The following is a 23037-nucleotide window of genomic DNA, read 5'->3' as shown; positions in this document are numbered from 1 at the left end:
TTTTCAGTAACTGTATTTTTGTCTACTTTTGAGTTTTTGACTGATTTTACGACGGGGTGAGATTCCTGGAGAGACCACCACTAAGTAAGGTAGAACTTTTTTCATATAAAGTGAATATTATATAGCAATAACCTTAACTAATGAAGTAGCATGTAAACGGAAGACCATTTCCCTCTAGAGCTAAAGGGAAGCACCTGTACAAAAACGAAAACAAGATGTAAACAAATTATTAAGAAAACCTTTAAAATAAATGCTATCTAAACACTAAACTTTGAAATGACCCCAGGAAATCTGAGCTGCAAGAAGTCAAAGGGAAATGTGTTTTCACTTGACAAATGATGATGATAGGAACTACTGACAGTATTGGATAGAAGGATCAAATTCTTAGTTGAATTATCCCAGCCAGGACTAAGGCTGTGAGCTGGTTTCTAAGTAACCCCATTCCACAGTCATCTCTTAGTTCCTCCCTTGTTTGTGTTAATGTTGGTGGCCTTTGAAGTAAGAATGAGCTGGTAATTCAAATTTCCTGACTCAGTTTTTTTTTTTTTTTTTTAAGGACTAATATTACAGTAGTAATTATGTAGCTAGTATATTCTGGAAAACTTGGTCTTCTATCATTTTTATATGCTTGTGGATTTGAACATTGATAAGGTAGTAAGTGCTGAAGTGATTTTATCACCTCTTTGTTTCTCCCTTCATTTGTCTACTTTCCACAGGAATGAGATTTCAAAATAAGCAGCTAATGAGCCAAGTTCTTGATGTGTGAATCTGTTTTTGGAAGGAAGCCCTCTAAGAACTTCTTCAGGAGGATATTGTATCTGCCTGGGCAGGAGCAGGACAGCATAGTGTAACTCCACTCTGAATAATCCTAGAATTAGGGAGTTGTGTTTGGAAGTCTAACTCTAAAATGAGAACAGAAAGGAAGAGAGACCAACTCATCTTCTCAGGAATTTTTTCAGCACCATGACAGCAATCCTTCAGTAATTCTTTTTTTTTTTTTTTTGCCTAATATTTTGAGCTTTCAGTTATCAAGAAACAATATCAGAATCAACAACCAAACAGCAGGCAGCTTGTTACAAGAGAGAACTATCACTTTTGTTAAACAGGAATCTTATTTTGAGCAAAATGTTGAGAATGACATTGGAGGAAGGATATGCTATTCATTGAGACATCTCTTCAGTCACACAGCAGTGCAGATTCTGTCTCCTTTGCCTCTCCCAAAAGATTCCCTTTCCTTCTACTCCTGCTTTAGTTTAAGTGTCCTTAATCTCATTTTGCTTAGATTACAACTAAAAGCTCCAACCAATCTTCTTGACTTCAGTTTGGTAGCCTTCATTCCATCATAGACTCAACCCCGTACTTATCTTCTAAACGATAAACCTGATTACATCATCTCCTCTTAAAAAACTTCAGTTACTTTTTTTCCCCTTTCAAAGTAAAGTCCAAATCCTAGCCAAGTATCCAAGCTTCCCGTGAGCTGGCTCCTGCCAACACATCAGACTTCCATCTTTCTTGCATATGGCAGGCATTCAATGCATTTTACATACTGGGTAACACTGATCACTCCTCAGGGAGGTCTTAATGGTCGGGTTAGTCCTATGTCCTTGGGGTTGAAGCGCACTTCCAGATGATAATGACATGCTTTGTGAAGAGTAGCTCAGAAACTTTTCACTCTCAGGATCCCTTTACACATGTAAACATTATTGAGGACCCCTAAGGAGCTTTTGCATTTGTGGCTTACACCTATGTATATTTACTCTATTAGAAATTAAACAGAAATTTAAAAAAAATTTGTTAACTCATTTACTGATGACTCTAAGTCCAACTCATTTTAACATAAATAGCATATTTTTTTATGACAAACATCTATATTTTACAAAAGCAAAAAAATCAGTGAAAAAAAGCAAAATAATGTTCATGTTTTTCCAAACCTTCTAAATGCCTGATTAGTGATAAATGGCAGATATATTGTTAGATCTGTTTCTGTATTTCATTCTGTTGTGATAAATTGTTTCTGTTGATGTATAGGAAGAAAAGTTTCATATGGATATGTAGTTAGAAAAAGGAAGAGTATTTTAATAACCTTTCTACATGATTGTGGACATTATTCTTTGACATTTCACCAAAACATGACAAGTGGTAGTTTCTTAAAAGTTAGTTGCAGTGTGAAATCTGAAAGCATATCAATACATTTTTACACTTCTACATAAAAATCCACTTTCTATTTTGAATGGGTCTATTATGTATTACGATTTTGTAATATTATGCTTTAGTCATTTTGAAAATGTTAGTTCATGACTTATACAGTTCTTCTGAATATTGACCCATTTAAAAATTCAATATCCATTACATTCACTTCTATCATCATCAGTCTCATTAGAAAAGCCTGAAAGTATCAGCAAAGTTCTCAAGTTGGAAATTTATCATCAGCAGTGAATGCTTTCCTCGAAGTGACAGACTCACTTTGTTCATTTTTGTGAAAATGTCTGCCAAATGCCCAAGTCTGAACAACCATAGTATATCCGTCATTCTTTCTACTAAAAAATGATGTTTCCTGTTAAAAAAAAAAAAAGCTGACTAGTTCAGCTCATGACTCAATCACACAAGTGATTTTCTTCAAGCAAAAACTTTAATTCAATATGTATAGCAGAAGCACTGTCCATATATTTCCCATTTTATCACATGGAATATTAAAATAACCCATACCCAAGGATTAAATTGATGAAATTAATAATCTATATTGCTTCTTTAAGGAGATCCTTAAGTCTCATGGACGAGTGTTTGGAGGTAAAAAATATGATAACTGTCTGTAGAGTTTGCTGCCTCTGCCTTGATCTGTGCTATCGCCCAGCAGTTTACCAACCATCGCTACTGCACCTTCAGTGTGAATGTTGACACAGTGGGAAAGGCAGCTGCGTCTTAGTACTATTATGAAAATAGTTTTGACCTTGCTTATCCCTGAAAGGGTTTGGAGACTTCATGGGTTGGTAGACCTCACCCTGAATGGCACTATCTTAGAGACCAGCCAGCAAGTACTTTTCCTTCCCAAGAAAGGACTTTTTTTGAATCTCAAGAGAAACAACAATTTGCATATTTGATCTAACTTTTGTAACCCTAACTCTAAAAAGAATTTTTGATAATTATCTCTGTTGGAGTTTAAAAAATCAAATTATGCAACAATGAATATTGAAAAAAAGTATAGCAATAATAGTATAATTTATTGAGTGCTTTTTATGCTCCAGACACTTTCATCAAATTTTACATATACTTCACTTAATACACACAACAACCTTAATAGGCAGGTGCTATTTTTGTTTCCATCTACAATGAGGAATTGAAGTTGTGTATGTGTGTGTGTGTGTGTTAGCCACTCAGTCGTGTCCAATTCTTTGCGACCCTGTGGACTGAAGCCCCCCAGGCTCCTTTGTCCATGGGATTCTCTAGGCAAGAATACTGGAGTTGGTTGCCATTTCCTTCTAGTGACGTTAAATAATTTACCCAAGGTTCACATAGTTATGGGCTTCCCTGGTAGCTCAGCTGGTAAAGAATCTACCTGCAATCCAGGAGACCATAGTTCAATTCCTCGGTTGAGAAGATCCCCTGGAGAAGGGAATGGCTACCCACTCCAGTATTCTGGCCTGGAGAATTCCATGGATTGTACAGTCCATGGGGGTTGCAAAGAGTCGGACAGGACTGAGCAACTTTCACTTTCACATAGTTATTAAGTGGCAAAGTTAAGCGTGTCAAACTCAGTTCTAACTCAAAGACTACACTATTAATCATTAGTAAAGTTTCTAATTAACTATTTTCTATCCTAACTACATAAATGAAAGTTTGGTATACTTTCAGGCATACATTTTGACTTATTATGGACACTTCTAACTGTAATTATTCAGTGTTACCTCTTCTAGGAAGTCTTGTCCACTTGACTTGATTTAAATTTCTCATTTTGGAGCTTTTATAGTTTCAGTGATTGCATGTATTGCTGTTTTCCATTATTACTGATATTTTTACCCCTCCCTTATTTCCACTTACTGTAAGTTCCTTTAGGCCAAACATAACTTCTTATTCCATGTTTATAGTATATTACAGGCTTCTCTGGTGGCTGAGTTGGTAAAGAATCTGCCTGCATGCAGGAGACCCAGGTTTGATCCCCAGGTTGGGAAGATCCCCTGGAGAAGGGGATCCACTCCAGAATTCTTGCCTGGAGAATCCCATGGACAGAGGAGCCTGGTTGGCTACAGTCCATGGGGTCACAAAGAGTTGGACACGACTGAGTGACTAACACTTTGCTTCATAGCATATTCCAAACTAACCACTGCAGTGATAGTGTCGCACTCACAAACATTCTGTGAGCGTCAACTCAGCTGTGTGGTGTATTGCACACTGCCACAATCCTACTGTAGCTCTCATCATTGAGAGGAAGAACATGTTTTACTTCTTCTTGGATCTGGTCTGACCTTATACCTGCTTTGGGCACAAAATGTAAGGGACGTAATCTCATGCAAATTCCAAGCCTGGGCTTCCAGAAGCTTTGCAAGCTTCAGCTCATTGTTTTGGCAACCTATTCAGCTACCATGTGGATAAGACCCACCTAACCTACTGGAGGATGACAGGTCACGTAGAACAGAGATGAGTCCTCCTAGTTAAGTCATCCCACAACAGCCAGACCCCAGCCCACCAAGCAACTGACTGCATATGTATGAGTAATCAGCCCAGATCAGCTATATCCGGTCCACATATAATTTATTTATTTTAAGAAACTGGCTTATGTGAGGATGAGGCTGCACAATTTCAAATCTGTAGAGCAGGCTGGTAGGCTGAAGACCCAGGAAAGAGGTGATACTGTCACTCTACTCCAAAGGTAGTCTGGAGGTAGAATTCCCTCTTCCTCTGAACTCAGTCTTTTTTCTCTTAAGGTCTTCAACTGATTGGATGATGCCCACACACTTTATCTGCTTTACTCAGTATCTGCTAATTTAATGTTAATGTTCAGTTCAGTTCAGTTGCTCAGTCGTGTCTGACCCTTTGCAACCCCATAGACTGCAGCACACCAGGCTTCCTTGTCCATCGCAAATTCCTGGAGCCTACTCAAACTCATGTTCATCTCGTCAGTGATGGCATCCAACCATCACATCCTCTGTTGTCCCCTTCTCCTCCCACCTTCAATCTTTCCCAGGATCGGGATCTTTCCCAATGAGTCAGTTCTTTGTATCAGATGGCCAAAGTATTGGGGTTTCAGCTTTATCATCAGTCCTTCCAGTGAATATTCAGGATTGATTTCCTTTAGGATTGACTGGTTGGATCTCCTTGCAGTGCAAGGAACTCTCTAGAGTCTTCTCCAACACCACAGTTCAAAAGCATCAATTCTTCGGCACTCAGTTTTCTTTATAGTCCAACTCTCATATCCATACATAACTACTGGAAAAACCATAGCTTTGACTAGACAGACCTTTGTGGTAAAGTAATGTCTTTGCTTTTTAATATGCTATCTAGGTTTGTCATAACTTTTCTTCCAAGGAGCAAGCATCTTTTAATTTCATGGCTGCAGTCACCATCTGCAGTGATTTTGGATCCCCTCAAAATAAAGTCTGTCACTGTTTCCATTGTTTCCCCGTCTATTTGCCATGAAGTGATGGGACTGAATGTCATGATCTTAGTTTCCTGGATGTTGAGTTTTAAGCCAACTTTTTCAGTCTCCTCTTTCATTTTCATCAAGAGGCTCTTTAGTTCTTCACTTTCTTCCTTAAGGGTGGTGTCATCTGCATATCTGAGGTTATTGATATTTCTCCCAGCAATCTTGATTCCAGCTTGTGCTTCATCCAGTCCTGCATTTCTTATGATGTACTCTGCATATAAGTTAAATAATCGGGGTGACAATATGCAGCCTTGACATACTCCTTTCCCAATTTGGAACCAGTTTGTTGTTCCATGTCCAGTTCTAACTGTTGCTTCCTGACCTGCACACAGATTTCTCAGGAGGCAGGTCAGGTAGTCTGGTATTCCCATCTGTTTAACAATTTTCCAGTTTGTTGTGATCCACACAATCAAAGGCTTTGGTGTAGTCAGTAAAGCAAAAGTAGACATTTTTCTGGAACTCTTCTTGCTTTTTCGATGAGCCAGTGGATGTTGGCAATTTGATCTCTGGTTCCTCTCCCTTTTCTAAATCCTGCTTGAACATCTGGAATTTCATGGTTCATGTACTGTTGAAGCCTAGCTTGAAGGATTTTGAGCATTACCTTGCTAGCATGTGAAATGAGTGTCATTGTGTGGTATTTTGAACATTCTTTGGCATTACTGGTCTTTGGGATTGGAATGAAAAGTGACCTTTTCCAGTCCTGTGGCCACTGCTGAGGTTTTCAAATTTGCTAGCATATTGAGTGCAGGACTTTCACACCATCATCTTTTAGGATTCAAAATAGCTCAGCTGAAATTCCATCACCTTCACTAGCTTTGTTCATAGTAACATTTCTTTAGACTCACTCGACTTCATTCTCCAGGATATCTGGCTCTAGGTGAGTGATCACACCATCGTGGTTACCCAGGTCATTAAACCTTTGTTTGTACAGTTCTTCTGTGTATTCTTGCCACCTCTTCTTAATATCTTCTGCTTCCATTAGGTCTGTACCATTCCTGTCCTTTATTTACATGTCCTTTATTCTGCCCATCTTTACATGAAATGTTCCCTTGGTATTTATAATTTTCTTAAAAAGATCTCTAGTCTTTCTTATTCTATTTTTTTCCCCTCAATTTCGTTGCATTGATTACTTAAGAAGGCTTTCTTCTCTCTCCTTGCTATTCTTTGGAATTCTGCATTCAGATGGGTATATCTTTCCTTTTCTCCTTTGCCTTTCACGTCTCTTCTTTTCTCAGCTGTTTGTAAGTCCTCCTCAGACAACTATTTTGCCTTTTTGCATTTCTTTTTCTTGGGGATGGTTTTGATCACCACTTCCTATACAATGTCATAAACCTGCATCCACCCACAGTTCTTCAGGCACTCTGTCTATCAGATTTAGTCCCTTGAATCTATTTGTCACTTCTACTGTATAATCAAAGGATTTGATTTAGGTCATACTGGAATGACCAGGAGTCATTGTTCAGGAGTGAATGTAGGCAAATAATTGCCTTTCTTAAAGCAGGTTTTGGGTGCCATGTGGAAAATTCTTTAAGTGTTCTTCTATTGCTCATTAAGTAAACATTAATTAACTTCCTTACCTATTATATGTTCGGCCCTGTGCTATACATTCCCTCTCAACATTAATCTCTATTCTCCAAGTATAAAACTAAACCAGAGCATCTTTTTCTCATGGGAGTTCAGCCTCTTTTTATAGCAATTTGCTGTTTTTTATGTTCTATCTCTATTTTGTATGTTTAAGTACTTTCAATAGAGTAATATGTATTGGCTGTTCTCTTGGAAGAAATTACTCCCTTTTCCCCCACTCCAAGAAACAGTGTAGTATTGAGCTGGTCCAGCACAGTCCTTCTTGCCAAATCTTTGTTTCTTCATTTTGTTCACAGATCTCTTGAGGCAAGGATTACAAGCAGTGCACTGTTTGTGTTTCTGCCTTTTGGCAGCAAAGAAGAGCTTAAAAACATTCCAAGACGGGTATTTCCCGTGCTGTGAAACAAAAGAGCAACCAGATGAAAGTGCTACTCACTTAAGATCTGCAAAACTTTCCAACTACAGCTGAATCTTGGCCTTTTGACTCATCTTCAGTTCTGAAACAAGGGAATCAGCCTTTCTCTTTGTAAATTTATCATTTAACTGTGAAGATTCTAAACGCATGCTACTACCTTTGAGGATAACTGCATGTTGTGCTTAGTCACTCAGTCATGCCCGGGTCTCTGGGACCCCATGGACTATAGCCAACCAGGCTCCCCTGTCCATGGGATTTTTCAGGCAAGAATATTGGAGTGGGTTGCCATTTCCTCCTCCAGGGAATCTTCCTGACCCAGGGATTGAATCTGTGTCTCCTGCATCTCCTGTATTGGCAGGCAGGTTCTTTACCACTGAGCCCCCTGGGAAAAACTATATATTAGAGAATAAATATAATCCTAATAAGTACCATTTATAGGAAGTTTAAAGATATATTAACGTTTAAGCCGTTAAAAGCCTTAAACGCCATTTACAGGTTGTCATTCTTGGTGGTTCAGACGGTAAAGCTCCGCCTGCAGTGTGGGAGACCTGGGTTCAACCCCTGGGTTGGGAAGGTCCCCTGGAGGAGGGCATGGCAACCCACTCCAGTATTCTTGCCTGGAGAATCCCCATGGACAGAGGAGCCTGGAGGGCTACATCCATGGGGCCGCAGAGTCTGACACGACTGAGTGATTAAGCATAGCACAACACTCAGGTGGTAAGTGGAAGACTGGACATGAACACTGGTGTCCATGTGACACCGTGGCCCATGGTCTTGATTCCCTGCTTTAGAAAGCCTGACGTGATTAATAAACCAGTGCACTGTTTACAGAGTGATGATGCAGTTCTAGTTCAGCAATTGAGTGCAGGTCCCAGACCAAGACTGCCTCGGATCAAATCTTTGCTTCTTTACTTATTAGCTGTTATTTAATGGCTCTGTGTCTCAGCTTCTTCTTCTTGAAAATGAGGATAATAGTATTGCCTTCTCCCTAGGGTTATTATAGGGATTAAATGAGTTAATACATGTAAAATGCTAAGAATACCACTTGGCATGTACAAAATGCTGCTAAATGTTATCTATTCTCATACAAATGTATGAAGCTTTTCCATCAGTCTGTCAACTTTTGGGTTTCCTGTGCAGCTAAATCAATAATATTACATTTAGTTGCTAATGACTTTTAGATTAAAGTTGTTTCTACATGACACTAAAGGATGAAAAAAAAAAAAGTCAATTTGGAAACATGTCAAGCCAGTTGCCAACTCAGTGAAAACATTAGTCAGAATCATTATTTGGTGTCTCGAGGAACAAAAGCAGAAACTCTTTTTGTAACAGAGCTTTAAAAAAATCTTTCCATTGGTTGGATGATTTTAATATTGAAGGCAAAGTTCAATTTATTAAGAAGAAAAAGAAAGGAAAATTCGTGGGTGGGAAGTCAAGACTTTTGCAGTGTGGTTCCATACCATGCCCTCTCTAACATGAAGTAGTCAAAATGGTGGGAGGGGGTCGAGGATGGTTTTTTCCCAGGAGCTTCTGAGGGTGTGTGAGCATCTCAGGCGAATCATCAGTTGTCCCATAATTTAGTTTTTCTTGTTGTAATTAGTGAATAGACGTTCCTTACTTAACCACCCCTTGAGAAGGTCTCAAGCGTACTGGTGAATATTTTGATGTATAGAATAGAAATGCACATCAGTCAGGGCTTTCATCTGTTTTAGAGTGTCCCACATAATTACAGATGTTTCACATTATTAAACGTATATGCTTTCAAATGTTGTTGCAATTTTAATAAATTGTCTTACTATTCTATAAAATTGGGAAAATATAGAAAAGCAAGAAGAATAGGATAAAAATCACATGTAATCTCCCCATACAATATCAGTACCATTGTCTCCGGTAAAATGTTATTGTTTTAAGCTATTTGCATGCCCTAGTGATGTCTGAAGATGTAGGATGAAATGAAAATGTGGTTATTCATGTCAGTCCCAAGAAAGGTGTTATTTGATACTTGATACAATGTATCCTAGCTTTAAAAAATATGTTAATTTGAGCTGAAATAACGGTAGAATTTATCAAGAATTCATCTAAGAGTTATAAGTCAAAACAAGGCTGTGCTATCAAACAATTTAAATCACAATAATGTGAAGATGAATTGCAATTATGCAGCAAAATCATGATGGTGTTATTTTTTGTCAGGCAGTATTTCTCGTTCGGGTGTTGGGGTGGGGTTGCTAAAGTTGGTGATTTTTTTTGGCTGCACCGGGTCTTTGTGGCTCCACATGGCTTTCTCTAGTTGTGGCAAGTGGGGGCTACTCTCTAGTGGTGGTGCAGGGGCTTCTCATTGCAGTGGCTTCTCTTGTGGGGCACTGGCTCTAGGAGTGCAGACTCAATATTTGGGGCGCACAAGTTTAGTTGCCCTGAGGCATGTGAGAGCTTCCTGGACCAGGGAGGGACTGAAACTGTGTCCCCTGCATTGACTCCTAACTACTAGCCCACCACAGAAGTTCCTAGAGTTGATGATTTTTGAGGACTAGCAACTTTGTGAAAGGGCTTCCCTGGTGGCTCAGATGGTAAAGAATCTGCCTGCAATGCAAGAGACCCTGGTTCTATCCTGGGTTCGGATGATCCCCTGGAGAAGGGAACGGCAACCTACTCTGGTATTCTTGCCTGAAAAACTCCAGGGACAGAGGAGCCCAGTGGGCTACACCATGGGGTTGCAAAGAGTCAGACACACAGAAACACACACACACACTTCTCAACCCTTGTGAAAAGCAGAGGCATTAAGCTCAAGGATGGCTCCAGGAGTTTAGGTGCCCCTGGGGGACCATCTCACAGCACTTGGGGAGATGTCTAACCACCTCTGTGGTGTAACCCAAGCTTTGACATAAAAGAACAGTTGTGCTTCCCACTAATGGATGGAAATGTCAGAATTGGCTGCCCAAGTGGAAATGGCAGTGAAGTCACAGTTATCATCTGAAGCCACATCTATCCTGGTGCCTAAGTAATTCTCAATAAACTCTTCTCCTGGGCTAAACAAATGACCAAAATTGTGTTTCAGATTAGCTTTCTGAAAACGAACTCGCTTCGTGTCTTTTTCCCGCAGGCTAAAACTCCCCTGGGACTCCTTGGAGAAGTTTAACAAACTAAGATTTAGAACGAGGCAGGACGGTATCAAACCTTCCCCTTTGGGGGAGCCTGTGACGAAGCTGGTTATGCCAGCTGGCAGGTACAACTGCTGTCTGCCTTCCCAGCTCAGGCCAAGCCATTTATTTGCTATAATCATAACAGTCCAGCCCATCCATTATGTATCTAGGATGTCTTGGGAGTTCATGGCCACTGTGCTCTTTGCAGCATGCTTCATGTCCGTGATCTGGGATGTCTGAGATAGTCTCATAGGCAAGTAAATTACAGTGTTAAGTTAATGGTCTGTACCTGCGGAGGATGAGTGGGAAGGTCAGTGCAACAGGTGTGGGCTGTCATTGGATTCAGTGGGTTATGCTTCCTTACACAGTGCCTCGACATCAACACATAAATTTCTGAATACTGGATGTGATAAAAGACAACCTACAGCCTTTTGTTTGTTGAAGGAGAGGGGAAGTAGCCCATGAACATGTTTTTCTGCCTCTAATTCTTCCAATCATCCTGACACATGGAAGGAAGAAGGTAGAGACAGTCGGCAAACAAAAGCATGGTCTTCTGTCCTGGTTGACTCTTTTGTTGTGTGTCTTTAGCCTGCTTTTCTACTTACTTTTACAAACTACAGACAGGGTCTTAGGAACCATCTGGTAGCAAGTTGAAACCACCTAAGATAATAGCTGGTTTAAAACTCAGTTGACCAACAGAGTCTGGTTCTAACTTGCCTGTGACCTCAGAAGCAACTGATGATCAGGCTGTAGAATTGGGTCTACTGACCTCCAGACATTGAATTTTTCATCATGTCATCCCATTTTTCTGAGATTCTGAACAGGAATGGATTTATTTTTCTGTTCAGTGATAGTATTCTTCGGTTCCATGACACCCATTTGGTAGCTATATTTTCTCTTTGTTGAAGTTCTCACTGTGTTTGTCCATTGTTCTCCCAAGTTCAGCGAACATCTTAATGACCATTACTTTGAACACTCTGTTGGGTAGATTATCTTTCTGCATTTCATTAAGGATTTTCCCTGAGGTTCTGTTTTGTTCTTTCATTTGGAATATAGTCCTTTGTTTCTTCATTTTGCTTAACTCTCTGTGTTGGTAACTATGCATTAGATAAAACAGCCACCTCTCCGAGTCTTGAAGGAGTGGTCTCATGTGGGAGATGAATCTTACGTTTCATCTCTGCCCTAGCTCTCAGCCATCCCTCAAATCTTTGTGATTGTCCAAGCAGCCTGTCTTATTTTTAATAGCTCCTAGGAAATGAGGGTGTGCCAAAACTTATTAAATGTCCCAAAGGGGAGGCTTTCAGGCAGCACCTAGATTCAGACTGATTGGAATCTGAATCAATCTGGAATCAGCTAGACCCTCCCTCAACAACTTTTAAAGTATGCAAATGTATTCAGTCCAGTGGGATTGCATGCATAATACCCAATGGCCACTGCACTCAGACAATCTGGAGGTATCCTCTGGGTGACTGTTAAAAGAATCAGACAAGTATATAAGCTCCTTTCTGGGAGATACAGGTGAGCTTAGTGGGGCCGTGGGAAAGAACAGAAACGGGGCCAACTGGCCCTCACTGTCTAAGAACCCCTCTGTGGGCCTCTCTGCTGTGTGATGTTGTTCAGTCCCTGTCATGTCTGACTCTTTTGTGACCCCATAGACAGTAGCCCTCCAGGCTCCTCTGTCCATGGGATTCTCCAGGCAAGTATATTGGAGTGGGTTGCCAAGCCCTCCTTTAGGGGATCTTCCCGACCCAGGAATCAAACCCACATCTCTTGCATTGGCAGGCAGATTCTTTACCACTAAGCTACCAGGGAAGCCCAGGCCTCTAGATGGGTGCCAAACCTGAAGCCTGCCCCTCAGGCCAAAGCTCCCAGAGGAGCAGCTGGCCTCTTTCACAGAAAGACTGGAGGTGTGTTTCAGCCTGCGGTCTGTGCAGTGCCCTGGGGCGGTAGCCAGCCCACAACTGTCTCTCCAATAGTTACAAATCTGTGGCACCCAAGAACACAGGCCTCCCTGGGCTCCAGAGCCAGGAGATCAAAGGGCGACCCCCGGGCAGCAGCCACAAGACCCCGGGTACCAGATGCAGGTGAAAACCCACTCTGGGCTATACTGTACTCTGGAATGTGGCAGAGGGAGAACTTGAAGAGGGTCCCGTTGGCTGGGTTAAGGCGGGGAGAGTGTACAGATGCACCCACATGCGGGAATCAGCAAAGAGGGAGCAAATTAATAGCACCTGCAGGAAAAGCAAAAGATGATGCCTTTAGGGCAGCAGGCCTGCAGACGTGTGCTAAGTCAGATGCTCTCACCCCTCAGGCTGATGCGTGAGGATTAGCACATGAGGCTCATTCAGGTCAAGTCTGGACATCTCAGGATGGACCGCTTCTGCACTGAGCTCTGGACAGGTGAGCCCCAGCCCTTGAGCCCTGTAAGAGCTGTTTCTCAAATTGTTTTAGCCTTGCGGGTCTTGTGGACTTGAACTCTGTTGGCTTTCAAAGCTAGATGTTTGGGGGGCTCATCTTTCAGGTGCAGGTCCTAGAAGTTGGGCGGAGTGACATGGGGTTTGCAACTTGGCTGCCTGGGGAGAAGCTCCAGGTTTTGCACTGCACTGGGGGGTGGGGTTTAGGATGAGATGGTATCCCAGCCTCTCCTAGTGGCTTCAATGTGGGTCTTTTCTCATTTGCCGGATAGCTAGGGGCTGCACAGACAGATTTTAGGGTTTTTTCCCCCCAGAGGAAATCCCTCCATTTGTAGGATGGGATCCTCCAACATGGCCATCTTGAACTGGAACCTGCGAGGTCATACTTTAACTAATGTTCATCCAGTATTCATTCATATGCCTTGAAACCGTCAAGAAATCTACTGTTAAGAATCTTTTCTTAAGGTAATTACGGGAACTAGCTAAATTTGAGAGTTCAAAGGTTATGAAAGTATTTTGGTAGACATCTTTTTTTGGCTGCACTGGGTCTTCTTTGCGGTGTACGGGCTTTCTCTAGATGCGGCAAGCGGGTCGACCCTTTGTTGCGGTGCTTTGTTGTGGAGTGTGGGCTTCCCACTGTGGTGGCTTCTCTTGTTGTGGAGCATGGGCTCTATAGCACGTGGGCTCAGTAGTTGGTGGTGCAAGGGTTTAGCTGCCCCGTGGCATGTGGGATCCTTCCAGACCAGGGATTGAACCTGTGTCCCTTGCATCAGCAAGTAGATTCTTAACCACAGGACCACCAGGGAAGTCCTTGTGTAAATATCTTATTGGAAGAATCATCTCATGATGAATTAAAGGAATCTAGGACATTTTGGTGCCTGTCTCTAACTTTCTGAGACTGATTTTCTAGTAGATAATTTTATCCCTTTGGGAACCGTTTTCAGAAGGAGAAGCTTGGAGGTGGGAGGTTCAATTGGATGCATGTTTTGCTCTCTTTTAATAACTGTTGCCATGGCACACAAGCTGGCATTCACTTGTACATCTTCGTGGAGAACAAGTTTTTGTATTTCTTTGACAGTTTATTCTAGAGCAAATAAAAACAATACTGGTTTTCTGAAGCATTTCTTAAATCAACCCTTTTGTGTCATACAGGGCAACACTTTGTCATTAGAGAGGTTTGTGGAATACTGGGGTTCTTAATTAGCCTTACTAAAACACACACACACACACTTTATTCCTCCAACGTATGTTAGGGAATAGTATCCACAAAATAACTTTTATAGTGAACCCGACTTCCTGAGCTCTGCTAATGTTGCCAGATCACATCTGGATAGAGACAAGACCGGCGACGAGATGTCTCCCTCTCAATTCACGCAGTGAACTGCTTCACTGGAGGGGAAGGATGGTGGCAGCAAGAAGGGGTAGAAGGACCTGTGTTTTCAAAAGTCAACCAGAAAAGAAGAGTGAGAGGTAGAAGCAAAGAGAAACAGCTACTAATCTTCTGAGTAGTTTGCTTTCTGGGGAAAAAGTTAACAGCTGTGTAAGTTTTATGGTCCTGTCCACACACTCAGAGGGCTTGCCGTTTCTGGCGTTTGACGAGATTTGCACGCCCACGGTTCACTTGAGCTCTGTGATTCTGTCATTTACAGCAGACGTTGGAAAGAATCTGGCCCTCCTGGTGAAATCGTTTTGGTATCTAGGTTCATCAGGTATACAGACAATAATTTTTGAAAGGATGCCTATGTAATGTGTTGATGGGGGAATTGAAAGGCTGAGCTGTCTGAGAAAGACTCAAAGGCAGAATCCTGGGAGGTGCTGAGTGTTAGCTCAGTCTCCTGGTAGGTACTTTTCATTCATTTCTCTCTAGCACGTGGTGTATTTGCTTTTGCTTTGTTGGAGAATTTGGTGCCAAGTGTGGGAAGCAATTATTAGGGCTGGTGACAATCCACATATGTGGAATTTTGAAGGCTTTTACAGATTTTATAGATTTGGTGCAGCTCCACAGCAAACTATAAAATCACTATTGCAGCTCAGGAGGCTGTAAAAGTTAAAACACAAATATCTGAATTATGGGGCCCAGGAAAGCATGCAAGCAGCAGCTTAGTCACCACGTTCTTCAACATCAGTTAGCCTTCTAGTGATTCACTTGGGTAAATATTTTTAGCAGCTTTTTGCCATAATTATTCCTTGAAATAGGCTGATAATTTTATTTTCACACTTGGTGATTACATATGGACCAAGGTTATGTAGGGCTTCCCAGATGGTGCAGTGCTAAAGAATATGCCTGCTGATGCAGGTGACCCAGGAGATTCAGGTTCGATCCCTGGGTCTGGAAGAACCTTTGGAGAAGGAAATGGCAACCCATTCCAGCTTTCTTCTCTGGAAAATTCCATGGACAGAGAAGCCTGGCAGGCTACAGTCCGTGGGATTGCAGAGTTGGGCACCACTCAGCACACACGCAGACAAGCTTACGTAACAGACAGACGAGGTTTCTAATAGGGTGAGTGAGATCTCTACTTTTGAGATAAAGAAGTTGGCGTGTTTTATTAGTTATATTATTACTAGTTACATTATTTTACATATTTTACTAGTTACGTTATTTTTTGGTCCTTATTTTGTTCTATTTTTGAATTTGAAGTCTATTACATATTGATAGAAATGGGTTAAAAATATCAAATTCTGCCATGCATCTATACATTTTTGTCTGATACATTTTGTGAAACTTTTAGTTGGCATATTAAAGTTTATAAATATTATGTCTTTAGTATTAGCTTAACTTTAACATAATACAATGCTCTCTTAAAATACTTTTAAGACTATGTTGCCTGAAGCGATATTGCTAAACCTGCTTTCCTTTGGTGTAAGTTTGATTAATTAAAATATACTCAGCTCTCAGTTCATTCTATTTCAGCTTTCTATATGTCTCTAGTAAGCAGCATCTTATTGGGCTGTGCTATTGGATTTTATTTTAATTCAAATAAGATGCTGCAAATGGAGGTAGATGAATTTAGGCCTTTAATATCCAATGCAAGTTTAAGGTGTTTAAACTCATGATTGTCTGTTGTCTTTCCTCTGTTGTGGCTTTATAGATAGAGACTGGGGAGCAAAGCTAAGAGATGTAGGAATGGAGCTGGGACATCTCTGAGCTCCACGTGGAGTCTTAATTGTGATTAGCAAGGGGCCAGGTGCTCGTTTGTTTTGCCTGCAGGATTATTACACACACGTCACTTTATGTTCGCGCTCTTGTACTTTCTTACTCACTTCACACCTTCACGTCTCACATACTCTCACATGTTTTGCATTTTCTAGCTCCATAGCATTTAAAACTTAGCATTGAGGGGTGACTGACACTCCCTGTGTAAGCTGCTGAGCAGTGTTAAGTGACTGCAGGAGATCAAACCCTTTGAGACCCCAGATTCAGACAGAAGTGGAGAACGGTTGGGGAGCTGATGCCTTGGAGAACACCATGCATGTCTGGGTTTGTCATCTTGGCAGCAGAGGGTGAGATGCTGTCCTGTCATATAGCAAGATGAACACTTATTTTCTTCCTCACTTATGTAGCCAGTAAGCAGTGCTTTATCACTACCAGCTATTCCATGGACTAACATGTTTTATTTCTGTGTAATAAGCCAGACCTTGCACATTTTAGGTTACATATTTAAAAAAATAATGTTCATATGTCTCAAGGGGGTACCTGTTCATTTTTACTGAGGATAATTGTACCAACAATAGTAGCTACCATTTGCTGAGTTTCTTCAACATGCCAACCACAATCCTGCACTTAGGGTCCATAGTTGCCAGCTCTTATAATCCAGGACAAGTTTTTTTTCCAGTTGATAGATGAGGAAACTGAAGCTCATATAGCTAACAGGCATCAGAGCACCCAGTGTTTGGCTTGAAGTCCTAGATCTTCCTTGTTCAAGGAGGGTCCCATCTGGGTCACTCTCTGTCATGTACCAGGTTAGGACATGGCATGGATCAGAGAATCTGCGCTATTGGGGAAGCCTTTCTCTTCTCCTCTTCCCCATGGGGAAAGCACTAGAGCTGATGAGTAGCGTGGGTTTGTGGTCTCAAAAACTGAAAGTGTTAGTAGCTCAATCATGTCTGACTCTTTGGGACCCCACGAAATGTAGCCCTCCAGGCTCCTCTGTTCATGGGATTCTCCAGACAAGAATATGGAGTGGGTTGTCATTTCCTCCTCCAGGGGATCTTCCCGACCCAGGGATCAAACCCAGGTCTCCTGCATTACATGCAGATTCTTTACCATCTGAGCCACCAGGGAAGCCTGTTTGTGATCTATTTTTGCCTTTCTAAAACGAGACTGAGAGCAAACCTGTAGATGAGGATTAATCAGACTCGAGCGCCCAGCAATCTGGAGGCTGGTGGTAGCTGTTTACAAGAGTGGCTGGAGGACATTAACTGCACCTGGAGATTTTGGAACTGCAGGATGTGACTATGGGGGGAGGGGATGAGGCCACTAGTTCTTGGGAAGCTGAGCTTGCATGTAGCCGCTCCTTCCAGGGAGAAAGCAGACTGGAGAGTGGTATCGGCAAGGTGCTGTCCAGATAAGGCTGAGTGAGCAGCTGGGGCCACTTTGGGCCAATTTGCTTTGAGCTCCACACTCTTTCTACAATATCACACTGTTTTCATGTTGTTTGGTAGGTTTTATTTTTTAATATCTCAGTGGGAGAATGTGTGTTTTGTGGAAGAAATGACCAACCAGTAGAAAGCCTTTCATTTGTAATAAATCTTTGCCAGGTTTGAGTGAATGGCCTCCAAGGAAGGACTATTTAGAATAGAACCGGACAGAGTGCTAAATAATATACTGTCCAGCATAATCTACTGCCCTCAAGGGAGGGAATCGAATGACTCAGTGTGGGTTTTCCATCTTCAGTTTCAATAACCTGATGTCAGGATCCAACCGCAGAACATTCAGGCTGCCTCAGTATGCTCCCCATGTCCCAGGTTCCTCTTCTCATGATCCCTTTTGCCTCTGTGATGTCAACCCCAAGGAGCTTAATGAATACACACATGGAAGTCTTTCTAATAGTGTTGTGAAGTGAGGGGAGTATAGTGATGTGCCAGAGAAATAAAGTTGAATTTGGACCACACAGAGATCAGCTATTAACACCAAAGACTGAGTTTTAGTGGTTGTTTTTCTCCCCAGTTTTATTGAGAAATAGTTAACATACATCACTATATAAATTTAAGGCATAAAACATGATGGTTTGATTTACATATAGTGTGAAATGATTACCCCAGTAGGTTAGCATCCATATTCTCATACAGATACAATAAAAAGAAAAGAAAGAAGAAAAAAAAAATCCCTCTTTATAGGAGACCTTAGAATTTATTCTCTTAACAACTCTCCTATAACTCTTAAAGCTTTAATTTTATAGCTGCTATAGTCATCGTGTAGTACATTAGATTCCTAGGACTTATTTATCTTATAATTGAGAGTTTTTACCTTTTGACACATTTCCTTTAATTCTGCCACTCCCACCTTGCTTCTAATAATCACAAATCTGATCTTTTTTATCTATGAGTTTTTTTTTTCTTTGAGATCCCACATTTAAGTGATATTGTATGTTACTTATCTTTCTGTATTATCCCTGGTGGCTCAGAGGGTAAAGACTCTGCCTGAAATGCAGGAGACGTGGGTTCGATCCCTAGGTCCTAAATAACTCCTGGAGAAGGGAATGGCAATCTGCTCCATTGTTCTTGCCTGGAGAATTCCATGGACAGAACCTAGCAGGCTATAGTCCATAGGGTTGCAAAGAGTCAGACATGATTGAGCAACACACATACACATCATTTCATTTAGCGTAAGGCCTTCAAGGCCATTGTTGTAAATGGAGTATTTCCTCATTTTCTGTGACTGAATTATATATGTCTCATAACTTCTTTATATATTTATTAACTAACCGTTAAGGTGTTTCCAAATCTTCACTGTTGTAAATAACGCTGCTATAAATGTGCAGTGCTTAGTCTGTCAGTTGTGTCTGACTCTTTGTGACCCCATGGACTGTAGTTGGCCAAGATCCTCTGTCCATGGGGATTCTCCAGGAAAGAATACTGGAATGGGTTGCCATGCCCTCCTCCAGGGGATCTTCCCAACCCAGGGATTGAACCTGGGTCTCCCACATTGCAGGCAAATTCTTTACTGTCTGAGCCACCAAGGAAGCCTGTGAATACTAGAGTGGGTAGCCTATCCCTTCTCCAGGGAATCTTCCTGACCCAGGAATTGAACTGGGGCCTCCTGCATTGGAGGTGGATTCTTTACCAGCTGAGCTACTAGGGAAGCCCCGCCGCTATGAATATGGGGGTGCAAATGGACATGAGTTTGGGTGGACTCTGGGAGCTGGTGATGGACAGGGAGGCCTGGCGTGCTGCAGTTCATGGGGTGGCAAAGAGTCAGACACAACTGAGCGACTGAACTGAACTGAATATTTTTTTGAGTTAGTGTTTTTGATTTCTTTAAATATATTCCCAGAAGTGGAACTTCTAGATCATATGGTAGTTCTACTGTAAATTTTTTGAGGATACCCCATGTTGTTTTCCAGAGGGATCCTTTGTGGCTCAGATGGTAAAGAGTCTGCCTGCAATGCGGGAGACTCGGGTTCGTTCCCTGGGTCAGGTAGATCCCCTGGAGAAGGAAATGGCAACCCGTGCCAGTATTCTTGCCTGGAAAATCCCATGGACGGAGGAGTCCATGTGGTCACTTTCTTCCTTCTTTCATGTTGTTTTCCAGAGTGGCTGTATAGTTCCACCGGCAGTGCACAAAGATTCCCTTTTGTCCACATCCATGCTGGCATTTGTTATCACTTGTCTCTTTGATGTTGGCCATTTTAATGGACGTGAGGTGATATCTCATTGTGGTTTACATTTGCATTTCTCTAATGACTAGGGGTGATGAGGATCTTTTCATGTGCCTGTCACAATTTTCTATATCTTTTTTGGAGAAATGTCTATTCAGTTCCATTGCCCATTTTATAGTTGGGTTATTTTATTTTATTTTTGATATTAGTTGTATGTGTTCTTTACATATTTTGGATATTAACCCCTTATCAGACATGTGGCTTAAAATACTTTTACCATTCTGTATGTTGTCTTTTTACTTTTAAAATTGGAATCTTTGTGTATTTTTATGATATGTCATTTGTATTAACGTGGCTGTTTGTGGGTGAAAGGAATAAGAGAATGAGCTTTTTTGGTCACTATTCTAGGTGTTTCCAAGACTTGCTGTATAATCAGTGCCTTTATGACCTTTCCTTCTTTTATGGAAGTTGTTTGTTTCAAGTACATCGTAGCATTCAAAATTAGGCTGAAAACAGCATCTCTAGTGATTTTCTAGCAGCAAGGAACTTGTTCTTTGAGAGGGGGAAATTCTGGTGGGTCAGGAAGGTGTGTTCTGAGGTGGAACTTAGGGAGAAAATGTATCAACTTATAGATCCTGGGTGCAAAATCAAACTGGTCTCTATTCTAAATGGACAACTAGTTTCATTTTTTTCCCCAGTAAGTCTGATGCCAATATGAGTAAATTGGAATAGAGAGAGAGGGAAGGATGGTAGGTAAACCTACTATCCTTTCTAGCAAGTGGCCCTAGACAGCCTTACTCTAAGTTTAATAATTTACATTAAAAAATTCTTTTCATCTACTGTTCTAATGAAGTTTCTGAACATGTATTTTGGAATATCCAGTATATTACCTGGTACTGGGATGGGAAAGAGGATGTTCAGATGTTCACACACTTCACCAGGGCTCCAGTGTTCTGGGAAGAAAGGTGCTAGGTGATCTCTATTTGCACCAGAAATTCCTTGTGACTCTTAATGGTCTGAGTGGAGATCCTTCCTCTTGTGCCCTTATTAAGGAAGCAGGGGAAAAAAAAAAGGATCTTCACAGGTGGCGCCAGTGGTAAAGAGCCTGCCTGCCAACAAAGGAGACATAAGAGATGTGGGTTCAATCCCTGGATTGAAAAGATCCCCTGGTGGAGGGCATGGTAACCCACTCCAGTATTCTTGCCTGGAGAATCCCCATGGACAGAGGAGCCTGGTGGGCTGCAGTCCATAGCATTGCAAAGAGCTGGACATGACTGAAGTGACTTAGCATGTATGCACAGGAAATAAAAATCAGGCTCCTTTTTTATATGAAAGGAAAGATTTTCCAGCTCATTCCATCTTTACTGTCTGTGAGTCTCATTCTGACATGTGTTCTGTTATGTACTTAAACACTGACATCTTTCTATTAACTTTTATAAATGGCTGATGATGAATGATGGCTCTCACTGCCCCAGGGTAGAGCAAATTTAAAATTAGTCTTCTGGTCTCATCTTTGGTTAGTAAAACCAAATGCTTGTGAAGAAGTTCAATTACAGTTTAATACATTATTGCTCTCTCTAATGATGTTTTGCACTGATTATTTTTATAACAACTTCATAGTTTATATTTACAAGAATATTGTGAAATTAGAGTACAAAGCATTTACATACATATACTCCTCACCATGTCCCCTGTCATTAACATCATATATTATTCTATTACATTGTTGTGGTGCCTCTATTATAGTTAATGAACCAGTATTGATACATTATCATTAACTAAGTCCATATTTTATTTACGTTTACTTAGTTTCCACTGAATGTCATTTTTCTGTTGCAGGATCTCATGTAGGACACCATATTACTCTTAATTGTACACATTACATTACACTTGACACTAAGTTGCCAAATCTCTTTAGACACCTCTTGGCTATTTCTTAGGCTTTCTGCGCTACGTGTGACTTTGAAAGTTTGAGGAAGATTGATCTGGTATACTGTAGGATGCCCCTCTCCTGGAATTTCTCTCATGATTAAACTGAGATTAAGGGTTTAGGGGAGGAGAACATTAGAGGTAAAGTGCTATAGTTTCCATATTATATCAAGAGTACATACTATCAATGTGACATCACTGTTGATGTTGACCTTGATCATCTGGCTAAGGTGGTATTTGTCAGATGTTCTTAGTCTTCTTTTCTCTCTTTCCATAGTGTATTCTTTGGAAAGAACTTATCTTGTACAGCCCACTCTTAAGGAGTAACTGTTTCTCCCGCTCCTTTTCCATGAGGTGGTTTTATATACTTTTATTATGCTTAGATTCTTTTGTCATGGATTGCATACCATTAGTGGACCCCCAGCCTCCTAAGTGATTTAAGAATGTTTGCATACATTAAAGTTTACTCTTTGTTCTGTGAAATTCTGCACTCTATTTTGCTGCTCTGCTAAGCCATGTCTGACTTTTTGCGACCCTTTAGATTGTAGCCTGCCAGGCTCCTCTGTCCATGGGATTTTTCAGGCAAGAATACTGGAGTGGGTTGCCATTTCCTTCTCCGGGGGATCTTCCTGACCCAGGATCAAACCCTGGGTTTGATCAAACCCTAGGTCTCCTGCACTGGAGGCGGATTCTTTACCTGCTGAGCCATTGGGTAAAGTTCTATGGTTTTCAAATGCAAACTATTGTGTATCCACCATTACCATATCAGAATAGTTTTACTGACCTAAAACTGTCCTCTCTGATTCGCCTATTCAACCTTCCCAAACTCATGGTAACCACTGATCTTTTTACTGTTGTTTTCACTTCACTAAGCAAAGCTGTAGTTTTGCTTCTTTCAGGGACTACCCTGGTGGTGCAGATGGTAAAGAGTCTGCCTGCAATGCGGGAGACCTGCATTCGATTCCTGGGTTGGGAAGATCCCCTGGAGAAGGGAATGGTAATCCACTCCAGTGTTCTTGCCTGGAGAACTCCAAGGTCAGAGGAACCTGGAGCCTGGAGGGTTACAGTTCATGGGTTGCAAAGAGTTGGACGTGACTGTGTG

Source organism: Dama dama, chromosome 32 (assembly GCF_033118175.1).
Source record: "Dama dama isolate Ldn47 chromosome 32, ASM3311817v1, whole genome shotgun sequence".
NCBI lineage: Eukaryota > Metazoa > Chordata > Mammalia > Artiodactyla > Cervidae > Dama > Dama dama.
The sequence above is the reverse complement of the archived record's forward strand: the minus strand, read 5'-3'. Positions refer to the sequence as shown.